The sequence below is a fragment of the Acipenser ruthenus genome, chromosome 35, assembly GCF_902713425.1.
Source record: "Acipenser ruthenus chromosome 35, fAciRut3.2 maternal haplotype, whole genome shotgun sequence".
In the NCBI taxonomy this organism is placed as follows: domain Eukaryota; kingdom Metazoa; phylum Chordata; class Actinopteri; order Acipenseriformes; family Acipenseridae; genus Acipenser; species Acipenser ruthenus.
The window spans coordinates 8,706,397-8,720,588 of NC_081223.1; the positions used below are offsets into that span (position 1 = coordinate 8,706,397).

A 14,192-nucleotide genomic window follows, 5' to 3' on the forward strand; every position below is an offset into this window, starting at 1 on the left:
AAACAGCAGTTGGAGAATACCGAAGTCGATCATCCTAGCATGTTAAACGAGGGCATTTCTCATGTAAGCTACTTCCACTAATAGATCGTTTGTACTGTTCTCAATGGTCCGCATCCCAGCCTGAGACCACGATCCAGTGGCAGTCGGAGATTTTTTTCAAAGTAATGTGTTATTTGAAATATTAAAACAATCTTTAGTTAAATAACACATGTTTCTACACAAAATATTTTTCAGTGACTTCAACAAGTAGCCAGTTTACAGCAAAAATGCAATCTGTGTTAGGAACGCTATTTTAGTCCGATTTAAAATGGAAATTAAAATGGTATTGAGTGCTGACAAGAGTTTGGTATCAGCTGTTGATTTCCTTGAAACAATCTTTTATAGTAAAATGAACATATTTATTCATTTAAAAAATAAGTAAAAGTGAACTGTCAGAGTGGGATTTGAACCCACGCCTCCATTCGGAGAGCAGAACACACAATTTTTTGGAAAGACAGAGTCCTTGAGTCTGGCGCCTTAGACCACTCGGCCATTCTGACAAGCTGCGTTTGCTATAGTATAAAAGCGCATTATTTCATTTCAGCACAGACTAGGGTTGTCTATTGTATCAAGGCCCGATTGGGTTTATTACGCACATACAAACTTGCTCCATGAATGATGTAATGACAAGTGTAAAAAAAGAAACAGATTGAAGCCAACCCACGAAAGAAAGATTCTTTATTTCAATATCGGTATAGCTTTAAAGGATACACGCATTTTACAATAGCAATTGCTATATGACAATGACCAATAAGTAATTGTGTTGCAATACTTTATACAATGTGAACAGAATCAGACATTGCTCCGTTGCCTCGAAGAAACATCTACAATTTGTATTTAAAAAGGACGCCCAACGTGGGGCTCGAACCCACGACCCTGAGATTAAGAGTCTCATGCTCTACCGACTGAGCTAGCCGGGCTGACAGGAGAAAGTTTCTTTGTTTCAGGCGGGGCGAGAGAGGAAGTACCGACAGGTGCGTGGGACCTGAGATTCGGTGTGCTGCTGCTGTAGATGAGTGTTCTGGAGACGCGCTGTTTCTGTGTCTGCGGTGTTACAGCCGTGTGAGTATATTCCAAAAGTAAAGTGTTGGATAATTCGAGAGCTAGTCTGTTGAATAAAGCTCTGAGACGTGTGGTTAAATCCCGGTCTCATCAATTTTGTTTTGTTAGATTAAAAGTGTTCAAGCAGCAGGTAAATGTCCCCACACCTTTTGGTTCTGTTTACTTATGCTACACCGCTGCTAAACCTGAACGTTGCTGCTAATTATCTTAACTAAACTTGTATTGCTGTTGAATTGCTCTAATATAGTTAAGCCTGCAATGTTGCAGCTAACGTTCCCTAATACTGTTAAAACTTGTGTGTATTAACAATCTGGCTTTTGTTGTTGAACCCTTGCTGGGAAGAGCTGTTTCCTATCACCTAGCACTCTTAATGAGAAGTGTAATCGCTGCTATATGTTGGTCTAATACCCCATGCTTTTAAAATGTGGCTATTGGCTGGCTTTATTCAACTTCCCCTCCTTGTTTTTAGTACAACTTTAATACATTTTATTGTATAGTTATTTGAACTGATTTATGTGAATCTTGGATCATTGTAATATAGCTTTGTGAATTGTTATTCTGCCTTTGTCATTCTGTTGTCATTCCTATTCCAAACCTTTTAATTTGTTTTTAGTAGTGTCGGTATTAGGACTCTCACTGGGCATCACTGGGTGTGACTGCTACAATCCCATATAGAATGCGACAAAACAGGTCTCCCTCCTTCATATAAACAGAAAAAGAATAAGTACACGCACACACGAGTTGATTTACTGCAGCGTCAGACATCGGAGGTTCAGCAGTGTACTGCAATGTTGTAAAAAGACGTGTGTAATTCAGGATGGTTGAGCGATCTAAGGCGCTGCGTTCAGATCACAGTTACCCTGGAAGCGTGGGTTCGAATTCCATTTCTGACAGCTCTGTTTGTTCATTAACCACTCGGCCACGACTACATGCTCTCACGGTTTTCCGTGAAAACAGCCGTATTATTGTCAAAAGAAGCAAACGACACCCGCAGTAATGCTGTAGATGGCAGTATAGGCTAAATAATGAACCCAAGTCAAATGCCTTTGTTGAAACTCTATCAGATTTGTACAAGTCAAGCACACGTTGGAAATATTAATACAATATCCTTTCTGCCAACGTTCATAATAATGAATACATCCTTATTTCAAAATACGTAGCTATTTAACTGAGCTTTTCAAAACACCCATACACAAAAACTTTATTTCTACTGAAAAACTAACTTGCTTCATGGATGCTGCTACAGCACTCGGGCACGTTGTGCCTAGCGTTAGCAGACATAGGAGATAAGAAGACCTACAAAATATCACGCGCTGCAGTTTTTCAGTCCGGGGATTATTACAAATTAGCAGACTGTGCATTAAAATACACATGTAGGGTGGGCGTCACTGTTACAAAGAATTGTCACACTTTGTATTTATCTCCATAATGCGCCGGGACAAAATACGCAGATACTTTAAAATTATTTGGAGAATGCGGGCATCGATCCCGCTACTTCTCGCATGCTAAGCGAGCGCTCTACCATTTGAGCTAATTCCCCTTTAATGGTGCCACCGATTCTCATAGGCTTCATCGCAGCTTGATACGAGCAAATCAGATTAGTTTTTTTTTATTATTTTTTTATTATTATTATTATTTTGGCAATGTAGTCTGTGATTTGCAAATTTAAAAAATAATTGAATTAACTAAATAGCAAATATTTCGACTAGAGGTATGTTTTCAATTTCTTTAAAAAGTAGTCTCAGCTCGTTTATTCAGTCGCTTATAAATCCACAATCTGTGTCCCGATGCAGCAGCGTTGTGTGCTGTGGCTCGAGCTTGTTTGACGAGGCAGACAATGCAAAAATGCCAATACTTGCTTTTGTATCACGCGACAAACTTAAGGTATGCTTTAACGGCTTGGCTGTCTCGAGTTAGTTTGTATTGTTAATGTAACACCTCATTGTTGCCCAGTCATTGTTTCATATGAAGTAGAGCTTGCCAGTTGGGGGCGAAGGTCTGCTAATAAAAGTTAAGACTATATTTGCAAGGATCATTTCTAGAATGAAACATGTTTTGAAGGGATTGGTCTCGGTATCCACCAGGAGGAGTGGCAGTGTTTTCTTCTCAGCACCGAGCTGACAATGAGTGTTGTTATCGGGAACCTACTCGCTGCAAGTAATGACCACTTCAATCTTCAGTCGGGGATTGTTGAAGGAAGGTGGCACATTTTGAGTGCGTATCTCATTCCGGTAGAAACGTAGAAAAAAGTAACCATCAAGCCCACAATTGTTCAGTTGTTTAAATCAATAACCAAATTTAAATTGATCATTGCTAATGTTAAAACAATTTAAGAACACTTTAAATAGGGCTTGACTAATATAAAAAATATAGCAATGTCTTTTGCACTACGCAGGACTAGATTGAGTTTAAAATAGACATTACATCTGAAAATAACTTGTGCTTACCCCCACTTACAAGGAAGCTGTCAACCTTTGTATTCGTCCTCATAACGTGTTAGAAAATGTAAACAGCAGTTGGAGAATACCGAAGTCGCTCATCCTAGCATGTTAAACGAGGGCATTTCTCATGTAAGCTACTTCCACTAATAGATCGTTTGTACTGTTCTCAATGGTCCGGATCCCAGCCTGAGACCACGATCCAGTGGCAGTCGGAGATGTTTTTCAAAGTAATGTGTTATTTGAAATATTAAAACAATCTTTAGTTAAATAACACATGTTTCTATACAAAATATTTTTCAGTGACTTCAACAAGTAGCCAGTTTACAGCAAAAATGCAATCTGTGTTAGAACGCTATTTTAGTCCGATTTAAAATGGAAATTAAAATGGTATTGAGTGCTGACAAGAGTTTGGTATCAGCTGTTGATTTCCTTGAAACAATCTTTTATAGTAAAATGAACAAATTGATTCATTTAAAAAATAAGTAAAAGTGAACTGTCAGAAGTGGGATTTGAACCCACGCCTCCATTCGGAGAACAGAACACACAATTCTTTGGAAAGACAGAGTCCTTGAGTCTGGCGCCTTAGACCACTCGGCCATTCTGACAAGCTGCGTTTGCGATAGTAGAAAACCGCATTATTTCATTTCAGCACAGACTAGGGTTGTCTACTGTATCAAGGCCCGATTGGGTTTATTACGCACATACAAACTTCCTCCATGAATGATGTAATGACAAGTGTAAAAAAAGAAACAGATTGAAGCCAACCCACGAAAGAAAGATTCTTTATTTCAATATCGGTATAGCTTTAAAGGATGCACGCATTTTACAATAGCAATTGCTATATGACAATGACCAATAAGTAATTGTGTTGCAATACTTTATACAATGTGAACAGAATCAGACATTGCTCCGTTGCCTCGAAGAAACATCTACAATTTGTATTTAAAAAGGACGCCCAACGTGGGGCTCGAACCCACGACCCTGAGATTAAGAGTCTCATGCTCTACCGACTGAGCTAGCCGGGCTGACAGGAGAAAGTTTCTTTGTTTCAGGCGGGGCGAGAGAGGAAGTACCGACAGGTGCGTGGGACCTGAGATTCGGTGTGCTGCTGCTGTAGATGAGTGTTCTGGAGACGCGCTGTTTCTGTGTCTGCGGTGTTACAGCCGTGTGAGTATATTCCAAAAGTAAAGTGTTGGATAATTCGAGAGCTAGTCTGTTGAATAAAGCTCTGAGACGTGTGGTTAAATCCCGGTCTCATCAATTTTGTTTTGTTAGATTAAAAGTGTTCAAGCAGCAGGTAAATGTCCCCACACCTTTTGGTTCTGTTTACTTATGCTACACCGCTGCTAAACCTGAACGTTGCTGCTAATTATCTTAACTAAACTTGTATTGCTGTTGAATTGCTCTAATATAGTTAAGCCTGCAATGTTGCAGCTAACGTTCCCTAATACTGTTAAAACTTGTGTGTATTAACAATCTGGCTTTTGTTGTTGAACCCTTGCTGGGAAGAGCTGTTTCCTATCACCTAGCACTCTTAATGAGAAGTGTAATCGCTGCTATATGTTGGTCTAATACCCCATGCTTTTAAAATGTGGCTATTGGCTGGCTTTATTCAACTTCCCCTCCTTGTTTTTAGTACAACTTTAATACATTTTATTGTATAGTTATTTGAACTGATTTATGTGAATCTTGGATCATTGTAATATAGCTTTGTGAATTGTTATTCTGCCTTTGTCATTCTGTTGTCATTCCTATTCCAAACCTTTTAATTTGTTTTTAGTAGTGTCGGTATTAGGACTCTCACTGGGCATCACTGGGTGTGACTGCTACAATCCCATATAGAATGCGACAAAACAGGTCGCCCTCCTTCATATAAACAGAAAAAGAATAAGTACACACACACACACGAGTTGATTTACTGCAGCGTCAGACATCGGAGGTTCAGCAGTGTACTGCAATGTTGTAAAAAGACGTGTGTAATTCAGGATGGTTGAGCGATCTAAGGCGCTGCGTTCAGATCACAGTTACCCTGGAAGCGTGGGTTCGAATTCCATTTCTGACAGCTCTGTTTGTTCATTAACCACTCGGCCACGACTACATGCTCTCACGGTTTTCCGTGAAAACAGCCGTATTATTGTCAAAAGAAGCAAACGACACCCGCAGTAATGCTGTAGATGGCAGTATAGGCTAAATAATGAACCCAAGTCAAATGCCTTTGTTGAAACTCTATCAGATTTGTACAAGTCAAGCACACGTGGGAAATATTAATAGAATATCCTTTCTGCCAACGTTCATAATAATGAATACATCCTTAATTCAAAATACGTAGCTATTTAACTGAGCTTTTCAAATCACCCATACACAAAAACTTTATTTCTACTGAAAAACTAACTTGCTTCATGGATGCTGCTACAGCACTCGGGCACGTTGTGCCTAGCGTTAGCGGACATAGGAGATAAGAAGACCTACAAAATATCACGCGCTGCAGTTTTTCAGTCCGGGGATTATTACAAATTAGCAGACTGTGCATTAAAATACACATGTAGGGTGGGCGTCACTGTTACAAAGAATTGTCACACTTTGTATTTATCTCCATAATGCGCCGGGACAAAATACGCAGATACTTTAAAATTATTTGGAGAATGCGGGCATCGATCCCGCTACTTCTCGCATGCTAAGCGAGCGCTCTACCATTTGAGCTAATTCCCCTCTAATGGTACCGCCGATTCTCATAGGCTTCATCGCAGCTTGATACGAGCAAATCAGATTAGTGTTTTTTTTTTTTTTTATTATTATTTTCGCAATGTAGTCTGTGATTTGCAAATTTAAAAAATAATTGAATTAACTAAATAGCAAATATTTCGACTAGAGGTATGTTTTCAATTTCTTTAAAAAGTAGTCTCAGCTCGTTTATTCAGTCGCTTATAAATCCACAATCTGTGTCCCGATGCAGCAGCGCTGTGTGCTGTGGCTCGAGCTTGTTTGACGAGGCAGACAATGCAAAAATGCCAATACTTGCTTTTGTATCACGCGACAAACTTAAGGTATGCTTTAACGGCTTGGCTGTCTCGAGTTAGTTTGTATTGTTAATGTAACACCTCATTGTTGCCCAGTCATTGTTTCATATGAAGTAGAGCTTGCCAGTTGGGGGCGAAGGTCTGCTAATAAAAGTTAAGACTATATTTGCAAGGATCATTTCTAGAATGAAACATGTTTTGAAGGGATTGGTCTCGGTATCCACCAGGAGGAGTGGCAGTGTTTTCTTCTCAGCACCGAGCTGACAATGAGTGTTGTTATCGGGAACCTACTCGCTGCAAGTAATGACCACTTCAATCTTCAGTCGGGGATTGTTGAAGGAAGGTGGCACATTTTGAGTGCGTATCTCATTCCGGTAGAAACGTAGAAAAAAGTAACCATCAAGCCCACAATTGTTCAGTTGTTTAAATCAATAACCAAATTTAAATTGATCATTGCTAATGTTAAAACAATTTAAGAACACTTTAAATAGGGCTTGACTAATATAAAAAATATAGCAATGTCTTTTGCACTACGCAGGACTAGATTGAGTTTAAAATAGACATTACATCTGAAAATAACTTGTGCTTACCCCCACTTACAAGGAAGCTGTCAACCTTTGTATTCGTCCTCATAACGTGTTAGAAAATGTAAACAGCAGTTGGAGAATACCGAAGTCGATCATCCTAGCATGTTAAACGAGGGCATTTCTCATGTAAGCTACTTCCACTAATAGATCGTTTGTACTGTTCTCAATGGTCCGGATCCCAGCCTGAGACCACGATAAAGTGGCAGTCGGAGATGTTTTTCAAAGTAATGTGTTATTTGAAATATTAAAACAATCTTTAGTTAAATAACACATGTTTCTACACAAAATATTTTTCAGTGACTTCAACAAGTAGCCAGTTTACAGCAAAAATGCAATCTGTGTTAGAACGCTATTTTAGTCCGATTTAAAATGGAAATTAAAATGGTATTGAGTGCTGACAAGAGTTTGGTATCAGCTGTTGATTTCCTTGAAACAATCTTTTATAGTAAAATGAACATATTTATTCATTTTAAAAATAAGTAAAAGTGAACTGTCAGAAGTGGGATTTGAACCCACGCCTCCATTCGGAGACCAGAACACACAATTCTTTGGAAAGACAGAGTCCTTGAGTCTGGCGCCTTAGACCACTCGGCCATTCTGACAAGCTGCGTTTTCGATAGTAGAAAACCGCATTATTTCATTTCAGCACAGACTAGGGTTGTCTATTGTATCAAGGCCCGATTGGGTTTATTACGCACATACAAACTTGCTCCATGAATGATGTAATGACAAGTGTTAAAAAAGAAACAGATTGAAGCCAACCCACGAAAGAAAGATTCTTTATTTCAATATCGGTATAGCTTTAAAGGATGCACGCATTTTACAATAGCAATTGCTATATGACAATGACCAATAAGTAATTGTGTTGCAATACTTTATACAATGTGAACAGAATCAGACATTGCTCCGTTGCCTCGAAGAAACATCTACAATTTGTATTTAAAAAGGACGCCCAACGTGGGGCTCGAACCCACGACCCTGAGATTAAGAGTCTCATGCTCTACCGACTGAGCTAGCCGGGCTGACAGGAGAAAGTTTCTTTGTTTCAGGCGGGGCGAGAGAGGAAGTACCGACAGGTGCGTGGGACCTGAGATTCGGTGTGCTGCTGCTGTAGATGAGTGTTCTGGAGACGCGCTGTTTCTGTGTCTGCGGTGTTACAGCCGTGTGAGTATATTCCAAAAGTAAAGTGTTGGATAATTCGAGAGCTAGTCTGTTGAATAAAGCTCTGAGACGTGTGGTTAAATCCCGGTCTCATCAATTTTGTTTTGTTAGATTAAAAGTGTTCCAGCAGCAGGTAAATGTCCCCACACCTTTTGGTTCTGTTTACTTATGCTACACCGCTGCTAAACCTGAACGTTGCTGCTAATTATCTTAACTAAACTTGTATTGCTGTTGAATTGCTCTAATATAGTTAAGCCTGCAATGTTGCAGCTAACGTTCCCTAATACTGTTAAAACTTGTGTGTATTAACAATCTGGCTTTTGTTGTTGAACCCTTGCTGGGAAGAGCTGTTTCCAATCACCTAGCACTCTTAATGAGAAGTGTAATCGCTGCTATATGTTGGTCTAATACCCCATGCTTTTAAAATGTGGCTATTGGCTGGCTTTATTCAACTTCCCCTCCTTGTTTTTAGTACAACTTTAATACATTTTATTGTATAGTTATTTGAACTGATTTATGTGAATCTTGGATCATTGTAATATAGCTTTGTGAATTGTTATTCTGCCTTTGTCATTCTGTTGTCATTCCTATTCCAAACCTTTTAATTTGTTTTTAGTAGTGTCGGTATTAGGACTCTCACTGGGCATCACTGGGTGTGACTGCTACAATCCCATATAGAATGCGACAAAACAGGTCTCCCTCCTTCATATAAACAGAAAAAGAATAAGTACACGCACACACGAGTTGATTTACTGCAGCGTCAGACATCGGAGGTTCAGCAGTGTACTGCAATGTTGTAAAAAGACGTGTGTAATTCAGGATGGTTGAGCGATCTAAGGCGCTGCGTTCAGATCACAGTTACCCTGGAAGCGTGGGTTCGAATTCCATTTCTGACAGCTCTGTTTGTTCATTAACCACTCGGCCACGACTACATGCTCTCACGGTTTTCCGTGAAAACAGCCGTATTATTGTCAAAAGAAGCAAACGACACCCGCAGTAATGCTGTAGATGGCAGTATAGGCTAAATAATGAACCCAAGTCAAATGCCTTTGTTGAAACTCTATCAGATTTGTACAAGTCAAGCACACGTGGGAAATATTAATAGAATATCCTTTCTGCCAACGTTCATAATAATGAATACATCCTTATTTCAAAATACGTAGCTATTTAACTGAGCTTTTCAATACACCCATACACAAAAACTTTATTTCTACTGAAAAACTAACTTGCTTCATGGCTGCTGCTACAGCACTCGGGCACGTTGTGCCTAGCGTTAGCGGACATAGGAGATAAGAAGACCTACAAAATATCACGCGCTGCAGTTTTTTCAGTCCGGGGATTATTACAAATTAGCAGACTGTGCATTAAAATACACATGTAGGGTGGGCGTCACTGTTACAAAGAATTGTCACACTTTGTATTTATCTCCATAATGCGCCTGGACAAAATACGCAGATACTTTAAAATTATTTGGAGAATGCGGGCATCGATCCCGCTACTTCTCGCATGCTAAGCGAGCGCTCTACCATTTGAGCTAATTCCCCTTTAATGGTGCCATCGATTCTCATAGGCTTCATCGCAGCTTGATACGAGCAAATCAGATTAGTTTTTTTTTTTTTTTTTATTATTTTGGCAATGTAGTCTGTGATTTGCAAATTTAAAAAATAATTGAATTAACTAAATAGCAAATATTTCGACTAGAGGTATGTTTTCAATTTCTTTAAAAAGTAGTCTCAGCTCGTTTATTCAGTCGCTTATAAATCCACAATCTGTGTCCCGATGCAGCAGCGTTGTGTGCTGTGGCTCGAGCTTGTTTGACGAGGCAGACAATGCAAAAATGCCAATACTTGCTTTTGTATCACGCGACAAACTTAAGGTATGCTTTAACGGCTTGGCTGTCTCGAGTTAGTTTGTATTGTCAATGTAACACCTCGTTGTTGCCCAGTCATTGTTTCATATGAAGTAGAGCTTGCCAGTTGGGGGCGAAGGTCTGCTAATAAAAGTTAAGACTATATTTGCAAGGATCATTTCTAGAATGAAACACGTTTTGAAGGGATTGGTCTCCGTATCCACCAGGAGTAGTGGCAGTGTTTTCTTCTCAGCACCGAGCTGACAATGAGTGTTGTTATCGGGAACCTACTCGCTGCAAGTAATGACCACTTCAATCTTCAGTCGGGGGTTGCTGAAGGAAGGGGACACATTTTGAGTGCGTATCTCATTCCGGTAGAAACGTAGAAAAAAAGAAACCATCAAGCCCACAATTGTTCAGTTGTTTAAATCAATAACCACATTTAAATTGATCATTGCTAATGTTAAAACAATTTAAGAACACTTTAAATAGGGCTTGACTAATATAAAAATATAGCAATGTCTTTTGCACTACGCAGGACTAGATTGAGTTTAAAATAGACATTACATCTGAAAATAACTTGTGCTTACCCCCACTTCCAAGGAAGCTGTCAACCTTTGTATTCGTCCTCATAACGTGTTAGAAAATGTAAACAGCAGTTGGAGAATACCGAAGTCGATCATCCTAGCATGTTAACCGAGGGCATTTCTCATGTAAGCTACTTCCACTAATAGATCGTTTATACTGTTCTCAATGGTCCGCATCCCAGCCTGAGACCACGATCCAGTGGCAGTCGGAGATGTTTTTCAAAGTAATATGTTATTTGAAATATTAAAACAATCTTTAGTTAAATAAGACATGTTTCTACACAAAATATTTTTCAGTGACTTCGACAAGTAGCCAGTTTACAACAAAAATGCAATCTGTGTTAGGAACGCTATTTTAGTCCGATTTAAAATGGAAATTAAAATGGTATTGAGTGCTGACAAGAGTTTGGTATCAGCTGTTGATTTCCTTGAAACAATCTTTTATAGTAAAATGAACACATTTATTCATTTAAAAAATAAATAAAAGTGAACTGTCAGAAGTGGGATTTGAACCCACGCCTCCATTCGGAGACCAGAACACACAATTCTTTGGAAAGACAGAGTCCTTGAGTCTGGCGCCTTAGACCACTCGGCCATTCTGACAAGCTGCGTTTGCGATAGTAGAAAACCGCATTATTTCATTTCATCACAGACTAGGGTTGTCTATTGTATCAAGGCCCGATTGGGTTTATTACGCACATACTAACTTGCTCCATGAATGATGTAATGACAAGTGTAAAAAAAGAAACAGATTGAAGCCAACCCACGAAAGTAAGATTCTTTATTTCAATATCGGTATAGCTTTAAAGGATGCACGCATTTTACAATAGCAATTGCTATATGACAATGACCAATAAGTAATTGTGTTGCAATACTTTATACAATGTGAACAGAATCAGACATTGCTCCGTTGCCTCGAAGAAACATCTACAATTTGTATTTAAAAAGGACGCCCAACGTGGGGCTCGAACCCACGACCCTGAGATTAAGAGTCTCATGCTCTACTGACTGAGCTAGCCGGGCTGACGGGAGAAAGTTTCTTTCTTTGAGGCGGGGTGAGAGAGGAAGTACCGACAGGTGCGTGGGACCTGAGAGTCGGTGTGCTGCTGCTGTAGATGAGTGTTCTGGAGACGCACTGTTTCTGTGTCTGCGGTGTTACAGCCGTGTGAGTATATTCCAAAAGTAAAGTGTTGGATAATTCGAGAGCTAGTCTGTTGAATAAAGCTCTGAGACGTGTGGTTAAATCCCGGTCTCATCAATTTTGTTTTGTTAGATTAAAAGTGTTCCAGCAGCAGGTAAATGTCCCCACACCTTTTGGTTCTGTTTACTTATGCTACACCGCTGCTAAACCTGAACGTTGCTGCTAATTATCTTAACTAAACTTGTATTGCTGTTGAATTGCTCTAATATAGTTAATCCTGTAATGTTGCAGCTAACGTTTCCCTAATACTGTTAAAACTTGTGTGTATTAACAATCGGGCTTTTGTTGTTGAACCCTTGCTGGGAAGAGCTGTTTCCAATCACCTAGCACTCTTAAAGAGAAGTGTAATCGCTGCTATATGTTGGTCTAATACCCCATGCTTTTAAAATGTGGCTATTGGCTGGCTTTATTCAATTTCCCCTCCTTGTTTTTAGTACAATTTTAATACATTTTATTGTTAGTTATTTGAACTGATTTATGTGAATCATGGATCATTGTAATAAAGCTTTGTGAATTGTTATTCTGCCTTTGTCATTCTGTTGTCATTCCTATTCCAAACCTTTTTATTAATTTCTAGTAGTGTCGGTATTAGGACTCTCACTGGGTGTCACTGGGTGTGGCTGCTACAATCCCATATAGAATGCGACAAAACAGGTCGCCCTCCTTCATATAAACAGAAAAAGAATAAGTACACACACACACACGAGTTGATTTACTGCAGCGTCAGACATCGGAGGTTCAGCAGTGTACTGCAATGTTGTAAAAAGACGTGTGTAATTCAGGATGGTTGAGCGATCTAAGGCGCTGCGTTCAGATCACAGTTACCCTGGAAGCGTGGGTTCGAATTCCATTTCTGACAGCTCTGTTTGTTCATTAACCACTCGGCCACGACTACATGCTCTCACGGTTTTCCGTGAAAACAGCCGTATTATTGTCAAAAGAAGCAAACGACACCCGCAGTAATGCTGCAGATGGCAGTATAGGCTAAATAATGAACCGAAGTCAAACGCCTTTGTTGAAACTCTGTCAGATTTGTACAAGGCAAGCACACGTGGGAAAAGTAAATACAATATACTTTCTGTTAGCGTTCATAATAATGAATACATCTTTATTTCAAAATACGTAGCTATTTAAATGATCTTTTCAAAACACCCCCATCCACAAAAACAAAGTAGTTATTTATTTCAACTGAAAAACTGACTTGCTTCATGGCTGCTGCCAGAGCACTCGAGCACGTTCTGGCTAGCATGAGCGGACTAAGCAGATAACAAGATCTACAAAATATCACATGCCAATAAAACTTACCATAATTATGTTCATTTTATTATTGTTTATTTAACAGACGCCTTTATCCGTGGCGACTTACAGAGACTAGGGTGTGTGAACTATGCATCAGCTGTAGAGTCACTTACATTAACATCTCACCCGAAAAACGGAGCACAAGGAGGTTAAGTGACTTGCTCAGGGTCACACAATGAGTCAGTGGCTGAGGTGGGATTTGTACCGGGGGACCTCCTGGTTACAAGCCCTTTATCTTTAACCACTGCACCACACAGCCTCCTATAACAAAATCACACCCCAGATGGGACTCGAAACCACAATCCATGGCTTAGAAATCCAGTGCCTTAGCCATTAGGCCACAAGGGCTGACACAAAAAGCACATTTGGTAGTAATAAAGAAAGTGGGAACAATAGTATTGTGGTTTAATACATCATATCCAAGCCATCGTTGGTGTTCAAACACAGCAGAGTGTTACATTGGGAAAGGGCCGTACTTGTCAGTACGTATTTGACATTCATGTGGGAAGATTTAAGATTGTGAAGAAGTTTAAATATGCTGCGTATTTGCGCATTGGGAACCTTACATAATTAGGTTTTTGATTAATGCCACTTTCTTACGGACAGTAATCAAGGTGACGATACAAGACCAGAGCCAATAAAGCAGTTATTTTCCTGTCCTTTCATTACCATATTCTAGTGTGCTTGTTCAGAATATGCGTGAATCGTGAAAACGTCTTGCTAATATGTGAACAAAGCCAGCATTCACTTTATTGATCACCATGTGGATTAACCGCTATTGGAACACAGATGATTGTGTTAAAGATGTTAATAGACTTTTAATGTACACGTTTTAGAGCTAAACGTTTGTTGAGACAGTTCAAGCGCTGTAGCAGTGTTTAACTATTTCCTGGATGTTTGCCTTTTGGTCTTACTCTGGAAAAAGTAATAATAATAATAAAAAGTAGGC

The 14,192-nt window shown here is 39.4% G+C and overlaps 10 non-coding genes across 10 annotated transcripts; 3 read left to right on the forward strand and 7 right to left on the reverse strand.

The window, feature by feature from the left end:
* Positions 1–886: 886 nt before the first annotated feature.
* Positions 887–959, reverse strand: trnak-cuu (transfer RNA lysine (anticodon CUU)). The gene has a single exon. It is a non-coding gene; the product is annotated as a tRNA-Lys (tRNA).
* A 2,155-nt stretch (positions 960–3,114) lies between these two features.
* Positions 3,115–3,320, forward strand: LOC131705511 (small nucleolar RNA U3). The gene has a single exon (XR_009310464.1). It is a non-coding gene; the product is annotated as a small nucleolar RNA U3 (small nucleolar RNA).
* A 716-nt stretch (positions 3,321–4,036) lies between these two features.
* On the reverse strand, positions 4,037–4,147 carry trnal-caa (transfer RNA leucine (anticodon CAA)). The gene is made up of 2 exons: positions 4,110–4,147; positions 4,037–4,082 (listed from the first exon to the last, which is right to left on the reverse strand). It is a non-coding gene; the product is annotated as a tRNA-Leu (tRNA).
* A 347-nt stretch (positions 4,148–4,494) lies between these two features.
* trnak-cuu (transfer RNA lysine (anticodon CUU)) lies at positions 4,495–4,567 on the reverse strand. The gene has a single exon. It is a non-coding gene; the product is annotated as a tRNA-Lys (tRNA).
* A 2,148-nt stretch (positions 4,568–6,715) lies between these two features.
* Positions 6,716–6,921, forward strand: LOC131705512 (small nucleolar RNA U3). The gene has a single exon (XR_009310465.1). It is a non-coding gene; the product is annotated as a small nucleolar RNA U3 (small nucleolar RNA).
* Positions 6,922–7,637: 716 nt separating this feature from the next.
* On the reverse strand, positions 7,638–7,748 carry trnal-caa (transfer RNA leucine (anticodon CAA)). The gene is made up of 2 exons: positions 7,711–7,748; positions 7,638–7,683 (listed from the first exon to the last, which is right to left on the reverse strand). It is a non-coding gene; the product is annotated as a tRNA-Leu (tRNA).
* A 347-nt stretch (positions 7,749–8,095) lies between these two features.
* On the reverse strand, positions 8,096–8,168 carry trnak-cuu (transfer RNA lysine (anticodon CUU)). The gene has a single exon. It is a non-coding gene; the product is annotated as a tRNA-Lys (tRNA).
* Positions 8,169–10,312: 2,144 nt separating this feature from the next.
* LOC131705543 (small nucleolar RNA U3) lies at positions 10,313–10,518 on the forward strand. Its single transcript, XR_009310496.1, has one exon. It is a non-coding gene; the product is annotated as a small nucleolar RNA U3 (small nucleolar RNA).
* A 717-nt stretch (positions 10,519–11,235) lies between these two features.
* On the reverse strand, positions 11,236–11,346 carry trnal-caa (transfer RNA leucine (anticodon CAA)). The gene is made up of 2 exons: positions 11,309–11,346; positions 11,236–11,281 (listed from the first exon to the last, which is right to left on the reverse strand). It is a non-coding gene; the product is annotated as a tRNA-Leu (tRNA).
* A 347-nt stretch (positions 11,347–11,693) lies between these two features.
* On the reverse strand, positions 11,694–11,766 carry trnak-cuu (transfer RNA lysine (anticodon CUU)). The gene has a single exon. It is a non-coding gene; the product is annotated as a tRNA-Lys (tRNA).
* Between the last annotated feature and the right edge of the window lie 2,426 nt (positions 11,767–14,192).